The 9,750-nt window shown below is 49.3% G+C and overlaps 1 non-coding gene across 1 annotated transcript; it reads left to right on the top strand.

Moving 5' to 3' along the window:
• The first annotated feature begins 4,021 nt into the window (after nt 1-4,021).
• TRNAK-UUU lies at nt 4,022-4,094 on the top strand. Its single transcript has one exon. It is a non-coding gene; the product is annotated as a tRNA-Lys (tRNA).
• The last annotated feature ends 5,656 nt before the right edge of the window (nt 4,095-9,750 follow it).

Below are 9,750 nucleotides of genomic sequence, written 5' to 3'. Positions count from 1 at the left end.
TGAGACTTGCCACCCAGTAAGGATGCATGTTATGTAACCAGCAAATTATGGTGGCATCAGAGGCAGCGTGTCTGCTGAAGAGTGTGAGATTAGAGGCGTGAGAGAAGCAGGGAGCAAGGCCACTTCACAGGAGGGTCTGTGGGGAGCCAGGCTCCGGGCTGGCTATTTGCAGCTGTCTTCTCTCTGTGAAGCTTCACAGTGACCAGTGAAGAGGCGTCAGAATCTCTCTGTGGAGAGAGAAGGGACTGGTTGAAGCCGAGGTGCCTAGCGCCAAGTTCTGCTGAATTCCTGGCGCCCAGCCTGTACCCGGCTGGTTGCCACCCTGAAGCTTCCCCGTCCTGGTGAGCTGGTTGGGACTGTGCCTCAGAAGACCTGCTGGAAAAGGTGTCCCCCATGAGCCAGGAAAGCCAGACCTAGAAGTTGTCATCTCCAGAGGAGGAAGTCCCTGGCCATTCTCCTGGCTGGATTTCTCCACCAAGACCCTTGGAAGTTGACTTATGGCTGGAAGCTGATTCCTCAGTATGCCCACACCATCTCCAGCACTGTTAGTGCAGTAGTGCCTCATGGAGGGAAATTTCAGGCCATCTTTCTTGACAAGGTACTAGAGGCAGGCCAAGAGTTGGTTGTAAAGTCTTCCAAGATTAGCATTTCAGAGGCAGGAGTCTGGCTCATGGCCGCCGTGAAAATGTACCCCTCAGAACTCCTTCTTCAGAGAGTGTATTGGATTCAGCCAACATGCTCTGAATCCCACCCTGTTGGCTTTAAGACCATGCTTCCCAGCTCGTGACTGAGTGTGGCTGGGACGTGAAGGCAGAGGCCTTCATGTGAGATGCAGGAGGGGAGACATCAGCTCTGGCCCTGCCCCGCCCCCGGCCCTATCCCATTTGCTTAACTTTCTTCACCTGCACTACAATCTAAGAGTTTTCCACCCAAACTTCCTTCCTTCCCACTCTCCTTTACAGCATCAGACCTGTGTTGCAACTTGACGCTTCTCCCAGCCTTCTCTAGCTTTCTCTCCATTTTCCTTCACAGGCATGTCTTCCCTCTCATAATCCTGGCATCTGCTTCTTAGAGGAGCTAGATTAATGCAGGATCTTCTTCAACCCCTGGACCAGGCAGAAATGCTCACTGTCTAGGTACTGAGATGGAAGAGACTGGGGACAAATGCACCGTGTTTATAATCCATCATGGACCTTACCTGGATGGAACTGGGTTCCTACTCCAGGAACTGCAGAGGCCCTGAGGCTGGAGTGTATTTGGCCTGCATAATTAAGGTAAACAGTGGTAGGAGATGAGTTCAGAGAGATGAGAGGGCCAGGTCAGGTGGGACCTGGGGTCATCTTGGGACATCATTCCCAGCCTGATTGAGAGGCTAGGACTTGACCCCTTCATGGTTTCCTCTTGTCTCTCTTCCTGTTGTCCATCAGAAGCTGGGTCTGTTCCTCATTGGTCAGGTTCTCCAAGGCTGCAGCATCAAAAGTGGCTTGATTCCTCCCCTTCCTGTGCTTCTTAATCAGCAGTGCCCAACTGTTCTATTAATATCAGAGGGGGGCATGGAAGCCTGGTGGTTATTGAGGGTTTAAGGAAATCCTGGCCCTGCTCAGTCACTGTTAGCCTTGGAACCTTGGGCAAGTTAGTTAATCTCTCGAAGCCTCAGTTCCCATCTGCACAAAAGTAATGCTAATAATAGTAGTCATAGCAGCTAACACTAGTCAAATGTCTACTACGTGCCAGGCACTATTCTAAGTGCATTACATTTATCGTAAGATCCATGTCTGTGGGATGACTGCTGTAATTAACCTAAAGATGAAGTGGTTAAGAAACTAGCTGGAGATCACCAGATGGTAAGGAGCAAAGGTGGGCTGCAGACCCAGGTGGTCTTTCTTCCCAGATCCTGTGTTATCCTGCCCCGAGTGCTCATCTCACAGCTGCCTGGAGAGCCACCTGAGAAAGTCCAGTGTCCTTTAGGAAATGTCTGTAGTCCCGACACATGCCTGGGTTCTGATTCCCATGCTCTCTGTGACAGGGTGTATAAATACACAGAACACTTTGTCCTTTCATCTGTCATTCAGGAGGAACATATTTATTGGGGACCTCTTATGTGCCAGGCAGTGTCACAGGTGCTAGATAGAGCAAAGACCAAGCCAAATTTGTCCTTGACCCCCTGAAACTTAGAGTCTAGAGGAGAAGAGAGACATTAAACAGATAATTATGTAGATGATTAATTACAGTCAGGGTCTGTGCTGTAAAGAGAAGCAGGGGTTAGTGAGAAAATGTAACAAGGTGACTTGGATTGAGTGGGAGTTATTGACCCTAATACTTAGCCCCTGCCAGCCTCTATGTGATCCTGTCTAATGGAAGAGACACAGCCCTGTCTCAGGGAGCCCCAGTCTGAAGGAGAAAGGAGTCCTCCCTGCTTGTATAACAAAAGGGGAACTACTAAGGTGCCTAACTCTGACTACTGCGAGGTCAGTGAGCAGGACACAAGGGAAAGCAGAGTCTGTGGTCAAGGCTGAAGATGTCTTGTTGGAAGGGCTCAGGCTGGCATTTAGGGGTCCTGCCCAGCACAGGCCGAGCATACCCCAGGAGGGTCAGCTTTCAGTGAACTTGGGGCTAAGAAGGACACAGGCAGAGGTAGAAATAAGAGCAGGTAACAAAGTTAAGTGACCCAGCGTGGGTACTAAATAAATTAGAGGTGTTAGTCTGAGCTAGTGAGGGTCCCCACGTCAGTAAATAACACAGAGGAGCCTCAGAGCCATTAACTCTCCCCACTGCTCTACTATCAAAGGTCCCATTGCTGGAGCTTCCAGGGAGATTTATCTCCATTTCAGTACCTGGCTCTTCAGAGTTGGAAATTAAAGTGAAACCACAGAGCAGAACCTGGGGCTATGGTGATGCGGTCGTGTGGGAGCCGGTGACTCAAAGGAAAGCTAAGGCCAGCTCAACCGCTGACTGAACAGCTGAAGGAGGATTATTTTTTTTTTTAAGAGAAGGAGTTGGGGGAAAATTTCTAATGAATCCTATCCAACCATAAAATCATGTAGAAAATGAATCCTATCTGACAATAAAATAAAAGTGAAACAAATTACTAGGTTCTCATATTTGTAGGAGAAATTAATTTCATGTTTAGAATACTAATTGCTGGCTGAAGGGTCTGAAATCATACGCTGCCTGTATGTAGCCTGAGCCTTAGTTAGGGGGGCTAAGAGGAGGGGCGGGGGCGGCCTGGGCTGGGGTCATCTGCTTGGACCCTGCCTTGGCTGTGTCTTTCTTCAGTGCCCGGGGCTCAGTTGGTACAACATTGCTTGGCATATGTGAATTACTTCTGATATTTTTTGTTTTCCTCAGACTGGGATGTGCCTGGAAATAGCAGTTGTATCTCCTCTATCAGATGTAGGCTCCCTGAGGCAGGGCTGTCTCCCCTCAGACTGGGGCTCCCTGAGGATGGGGCTGTGTCTCCCCTCAGACTGGGGCTCCCTGAGGCGGGGCTGTGTCTCTCCTCAGACTGGGGCTCCCTGAGGATGGGGCTGTGTCTCCCCTCAGACTGGGGCTCCCTGAGGCGGGGCTGTGTCTCCCCTCAGACTGGGGCTCCCTGAGGCGGGGCTGTGTCTCCCTCAGACTGGGGCTCCCTGAGGCAGGGCTGTGTCTCCCTCAGACTGGGACTTCCTGAGGACAGGGCTGTGTCTCCCCTCAGACTGGGGCTCCCTGAGGCAGGGCTGTGTCTCCCTTCAGACTGGGGCTCCCTGAGGCGGGGCTGTGTCTCCCCTCAGACTGGGGCTCCCTGAGGACAGGGCTTTCTCTACCTCAGATCGAAGGCAGAAAATGAATCTCCCACAACAGGCTGAGCTTCCCTGAAGGAAGGAAGTCTTGTGAAACACTATAAACTCTTCTCTGGAAAATGAACAGATACATAGGAAGCTACTAGGGATTCATAGACCCCCATCCAGTGTCTGCACAGCTTTTCAGCCAGATGGAGACAAGAAGACTAGAGTACAGACATGAAGTGAAAGTCAGACTATCTGCCCTCTTAGTGCAGTAGGCAGCACATTAGTCTTTTAATCTGAAGGTCCTGAGTTCGAGCCTCGGAGAAAGCAGATCCTTCAGTTCTGGGGCTTTCCAGGTGACACATTGGTAAAGAATCCGCCTGCCAGATTCTTTGCAAGAGATGCAGATTCAATCCCTGGATCAGGAAAATCTCCTTGGAGAAGGAAATGAAAATCTGTTCCAGTATTCTTGCCTGGAAAATTACAAGGAGAGAGGAGCCCAGTAGGCTACCGTCCATGGGGTCTTGAAGAGTCGTACACAAGTGAGCACACACGCATGTGCATGTGCACACACACACAGAGAGACATGATGTAGGAGGTAGTTTCTTGCATATTGTACTATGAAGTACACATGATGTTTTCATTTTGCTTTTTCACCCGAAGTGCCTCGTAGTGGGAGATGTGAGTTAATTCCCAGTTACGCAGGGGTAATTATATTAGCGGATTATCTGTGAAATGTTAAAAAAAACAAAAAAACAAAAAACCACGAAACAACAAGAACAAAATCAAAATCTATCTGCCCTGTTGCCCCTGAAACTCCTGTGTCACTACCCTGGCTTAAGTGGCACCTGTTCAGAAGACAATTAGACTTACCCTGGTGGCCAAGCTCATGCAGTAATGATTCCTTTCATTGATCTCCTGCCCAGCACTGTGCCAGAGCTCTACATCCATTCTGGTCCCTATATCCTCTGGGGGTGACAGGCTTTATTGTGCCCATTTGACAAAGGAGTAAATAAGATTCCAAAAATTCGAATAACTTCCAAGCCTGCCCAGCAACTAAGCATGTGAGATGGGATTTGGATCCAGAACTGTTGATCTCTTCTCTCTCACACTAAGCTTCCAAGCACCACACACCATTAAGAGAGTCAACCTGCCCCCACTCCACCACTCACATGGTGCCAGCTTCTGGCAGACGTGGAACCTGGTCTGACAGGTGCATTCTTGTGGACAATCCCCCTAGTCTGACATCACCTCTTGAGGGGTATCTGTGGGGTTTGTCCTGGCTTTGGTCCCACTTCAGGTAGACTAGCTGTGTGACTTTTGAGTGGTGTCATACCCTCTCTGGGCTCCATCTCTCAGCTATACAAGGAGACATTTAGACTAATCCAGTGGAGGGCCTTCCAGGTGTGACCTGCTGGGACACAGGCACCTCTCCATGTCAGGGTGAGTGGTGGTATGGTGAAGAAGAGACATCTTTTCCTGTTCACCTCTATGTGGCCCCCATGCCTTTTATTCTGGTGATCTTTGCATCCTGAAAATGGAGAGCACATGGTTCTGTGTCTCAAGGAGATGAACCAGGGACCAAGTATGCATGCAGGTGATATTCTGTTAGGCTGTTCCCTGAGGCTGGGGATTGCAGATTGGCAGTTCTGGCCCCCAGTGCGTGATAGGACGCCTGCGGCATTGCTCCATGTACGGAGACTGTTGATGAATGAATAAATAAACAGATGAATGATTAAACACAAGTGACCAAGACTCACAGCCCCTCCAGAGGATCCCAATCCAGGTCTGAATCCTCTTCCCGCCCTGCCCCATCCCATCCTCCCACCCCGCTGCAATCTGGAAGAAAACAGCCTCCCTCTCTGAACTGTCCTCTGTCAGCCACTGGAAACCTTTGGCCGACACTTACGCCCTGTCCCCGTTCCCATGCCCGTGGCTGTTTCCACTGCTCCCACTCTTCCTCATCCTCACATTTTGCTCCCACCATCTCCCTCCTTCTCTGAGTCACGCATTTCTTAATTATGATGGAGCATTCACAGACAGAGAGAAAGGGTGTCTGGAGGAGGGAGCCTGGCCTCCCACTTTAGCTCAGGGATCCAGGAGGAGATGAGACACCTGTTCAGGTATAAGGAACCAGGCCCTGGGGACACAGCCCATTGAAGCTTTGACTCCAGGACCAAACGTCTGGGCTAAAGCGTAATCACCTCCCCATTAATATGCTAATCTCTCACATACAGACTGAATGCCACTATTTTACTTTAAATAATTAGCTGCTGAGAAGATGTGTAGTTCTGGGAAAGTCACTGGGGCTGCAGCTGAGGGTTTAACATTTTAATTAAAGCCTTTCTGAAAAATATTTACCACGGCCTCTGATACTGTCGGGAAAGAAAGACAGGAAGGAGGAAGAAGGTAAGATGAGAGGAAGAAGGAAAGGAAGGAAGTGGGAGAGAGGGAGAAAGAGAAAGAGGAAGGAAAGGGTAGAGAGGGAGAAAAAGGTCCTAGAAGAGGAGCAGGAAGGAAGCCCCTCTGAAATCCCCCCATGAGCAAAGCCAGGCCTCAGGACCCCTCACAGTCTCCCGGGGCATTCCTCACTATGATACAATGAGCCCTAAACTCGATTTTGAAGAGAATACAAATCCTTCACCCTCTATGGCATGCTCCTGTGTTTATTTGGCTACGCCTGGTGCAACATGCAGGATCTAGTTCCCTGACCAGGGATTGAACCTGGGCCCCCGGCACCGGAAGTGTGGAGTCTTAGCCACTGGACCGCCAGGGAAGTCCCTGCTCCTGTGTTTCTAATTCTTGTCTTTCTAGCCCATCCACATCTCCTTGAGTCTCCAGTGTCCACTCCGTCTCAGCGCCATCTGACCACCTCCTATCACCTCATCATGGACACCCCCACCACCCAGGCAGCAGGGGTCCCATAGGCAGTATACCTGGACAACGGGCTATGGCTCTCAGGGGCTCTCTCTCCCCCTGAGGTGGGCATCTCCTTGTCTTAAAGACTTGGTTCTCCGTCCTCTATGTGTGGGGTCAGCTCAGCCATGAGCGAAGAGCAGATGTGATCATTGAAATGGCCATTTGGCCACTAGGACAAGTCTGGCTGAGACTTTTTTTAAATTTCTAATTTTTTTTTTCTTTACAGCTTTTATTTCTTTGCAGGTACTACTTTTTTTTCCCCCTGTTTTTTGGCCTCCTGCAGAATCTTAGTTCCCTGAGCAAAAATCAAACCTGCGGCCCCTGCAATGTAAGCTCAAAGTCTTAACCACTGGACTGCAAGGGAAGTCTCCAGGCTGGAGACTTTTAGATCCAAAGTGGGTATGGATGGGTGCAGGGACCCTGAGCTGGGAGCAGGAGCCAGAGCGCCTGAGATGTCTTTTTATGACTCTTTGTTTTTTTTTTTTTTTTCGGAATTCAACCATCAGCTCAGTTTAATCACCAGCTGTATGTACATGTGCGTGTTCTCAGGCCCGGCATCTCTGGTCTCCCCTCTTTGCTGCCACCCCTCTTTACTAGCCTTAATTACAGCAATTTAGGAGGCCTGCTTAAGATTGCAGAGTAAACCTATCAATATTTCACTTTAGAATGGATTTCTGTCAGATGGTATCAGAGGCCTATAAATGAGAAATATGAGACTTGTTCTCAGGTAGCCACACACACACGCACACACACACACCCTCTGATGAATTATTAACACGTGATTTCCTGTCTCAGGTATTGGCAACAGCTGAGAGCTCTTCCACTATGGACAGAGATGAGCATTTCTACAGGAGCTATTTGCCTAAAACACATCAAAATAAATAGGAGAAGAGTGTGGCTCTGGGTCCTGAGGTTTCCTGTCATGAGGAGCCAGGAGACACTGCTGCTCTGAGCACTTCCGTCTTTGGGTTTGTTGGAAGAAGAAAGGTCATGTTCGCCAGTGAAGAGGGCAGGGTCACCAACGGGCCTGCAAACACAGCATCCATGTCAGGGCAGAGAAGGGGCTGGGACCCAGGACCCCTGTTCTTCTCCTTCCCTTGTCTTCCTCTCACTCCCTGTGGATCCATAGTCACAGGAGCTCTCCCTTCCCTGGGCTTCTTCAACCATAAGGGCTGCAAGTGGGTTACTCTTAGCATTGGGAACTGTGTGTCCTCGGGGAACAAACATAGGCTTTGTGACCCAACAGTCTGGAGTCACGTGCTAACTGGGGGACTCCAAGGAAGTCATAGCTTCACTGAATCTGTTTTCCCCAACTCTAAGGGAAAACAATTGTACCTGCCTCATGGGGTAGAATTAGCGATGGTAACTCTAAAGCCCCTATGCTGAGGGGGGCTTCAGGGTGGTAACTTCAGTGGCAGAGATGACAATGTGATTTCTTGGTGTGGTTGGTTGTGGGTGCCGTACCTTAAAAAGGACATTGACCAACTCAATTTGTCCAGAAAGAGGACACTAGGGTGCTGAATGGCCAGGAAACTAAGGACACATAAGAGCAAACTGAAAGGACTGGGAGTGTTTAGCCTAGAGAACTTGTGTCTCAGGATGATATACTTGCTTGCCCTCTTTAAGTACATCTTCAACATCGTCTTGCCGAAAATGGATCAGAGATGTTATGTGAAGCCCCAAGCCTTCACCCCAGGGAGAAATAGAAACTACAGGAAAAATTCAGATTACTATAAAGGACGTTTTAACCATCTGAACTGTATAAAGATGGAATGTGCTATTTCACATACTTCTGAGTCCCCATTATTCACCATTTTCAGGAATGGCTGGCTGACCACTTGGCAGGGATTCATAGAGGTGACTCATCATTCCCAACTGGAGACTATGCTTTCAGGTCATCTGGTCCCTGGTTCCACACAGAGGGCCCTTCATTAGAGCAACAGTCCTCTCCTCTTTCTATCACCTCCCTCACTGCCCCCCTGGGGAAGAGGCGATTTCTCTGTGGGCAGCTTTGGGGGAGAATCTGAGTGCTCTCCGCTTTGGGGGTCTTCCTCTTGACAGAAAGCACAGATGTTCTGCTTTTTCCCACCATGGGAGGAGGGTGGGACTGCAGATGCCCAGCTCTGCCTGAGACTCAGTAAGCCTGGTAAATTTAGGCATGAGATATTACAAGCCCACCTGGCTAAGAGACCTTAATGCCACAGTCCCCTATGTTCTTCAGTGGTACTGAAGGTAATATTTTGTTTCCATTTTGCTTGACTCCTGTATCTATTTCTCAGAAAATTCTGAACCAGGTGTGGGGGAAGGGATGTTAGTCACTGAGCCCTTGAGACCTTAAGGTATTTCAGTTTCCTAAGGTCGTAACCTAGAGTGGTCACTGCCTAGTTGCTTTCAGGTATCTTTCCAGCCCTCCTGCTTATAATGCTTCCCAGCCTCCTTTACCAGCTCGTCTCTTGTTGGGTCAGCTAATAGGGGGATTAGAGGGAGAGAGCAGAAAAGGAAAAGTGAGAAGCCAGGGTATCTCTCCGTCTCTTGTCCTGCTTTAAGGCATCTCTTCAGGGCGACCGATTCTCCAACAAGGTTCCAACTCCTACCCCACAGCCTTGGCACCTGGTTTCTGGTAACAGCACCTCCCGTTGTCCCCCCTGTCCTCAGGGTCATAGCGGCTTCCTGCTCTTGCTGACCTCTGGTTGCTTCTGCACCCACTTTTTGGTTCCTCAGCTCCTCCAATACTTGTGTAACCAGTTTCCTGTATTAAATCTTTCTGATGGAAATACCTAGTATGGGTTACGTTCTCCTGACTGGACCTTGAATGATACAGAATAGAGTGTTCACTGGGGGAAATTATGCTGCTGATTCCCCAGATGACAAGCACTGTGAAGGTCACCATGTGGTTCATAGGTTCCCTAGGGATCTCCTAGCAACAGTTAGAATCAGACAAGGAACAACAGACTGGTTCTAAATTGGGAAAGGAGTACGTCAAGGCTGTGTATTGTCACCCTGCTTATTTAACTTATAGGCAGAGTACATCATGAGAAATGTCAGGCTGGATGAAGCACAAGCTGGA

The sequence above is a fragment of the Cervus elaphus genome, chromosome 7 (genome assembly GCF_910594005.1).
Source record: "Cervus elaphus chromosome 7, mCerEla1.1, whole genome shotgun sequence".
Taxonomy (NCBI): Eukaryota; Metazoa; Chordata; class Mammalia; order Artiodactyla; family Cervidae; genus Cervus; species Cervus elaphus.
Note: the sequence above shows the minus strand (reverse complement) of the source record. Positions and strands in the feature narration are given on the sequence as shown.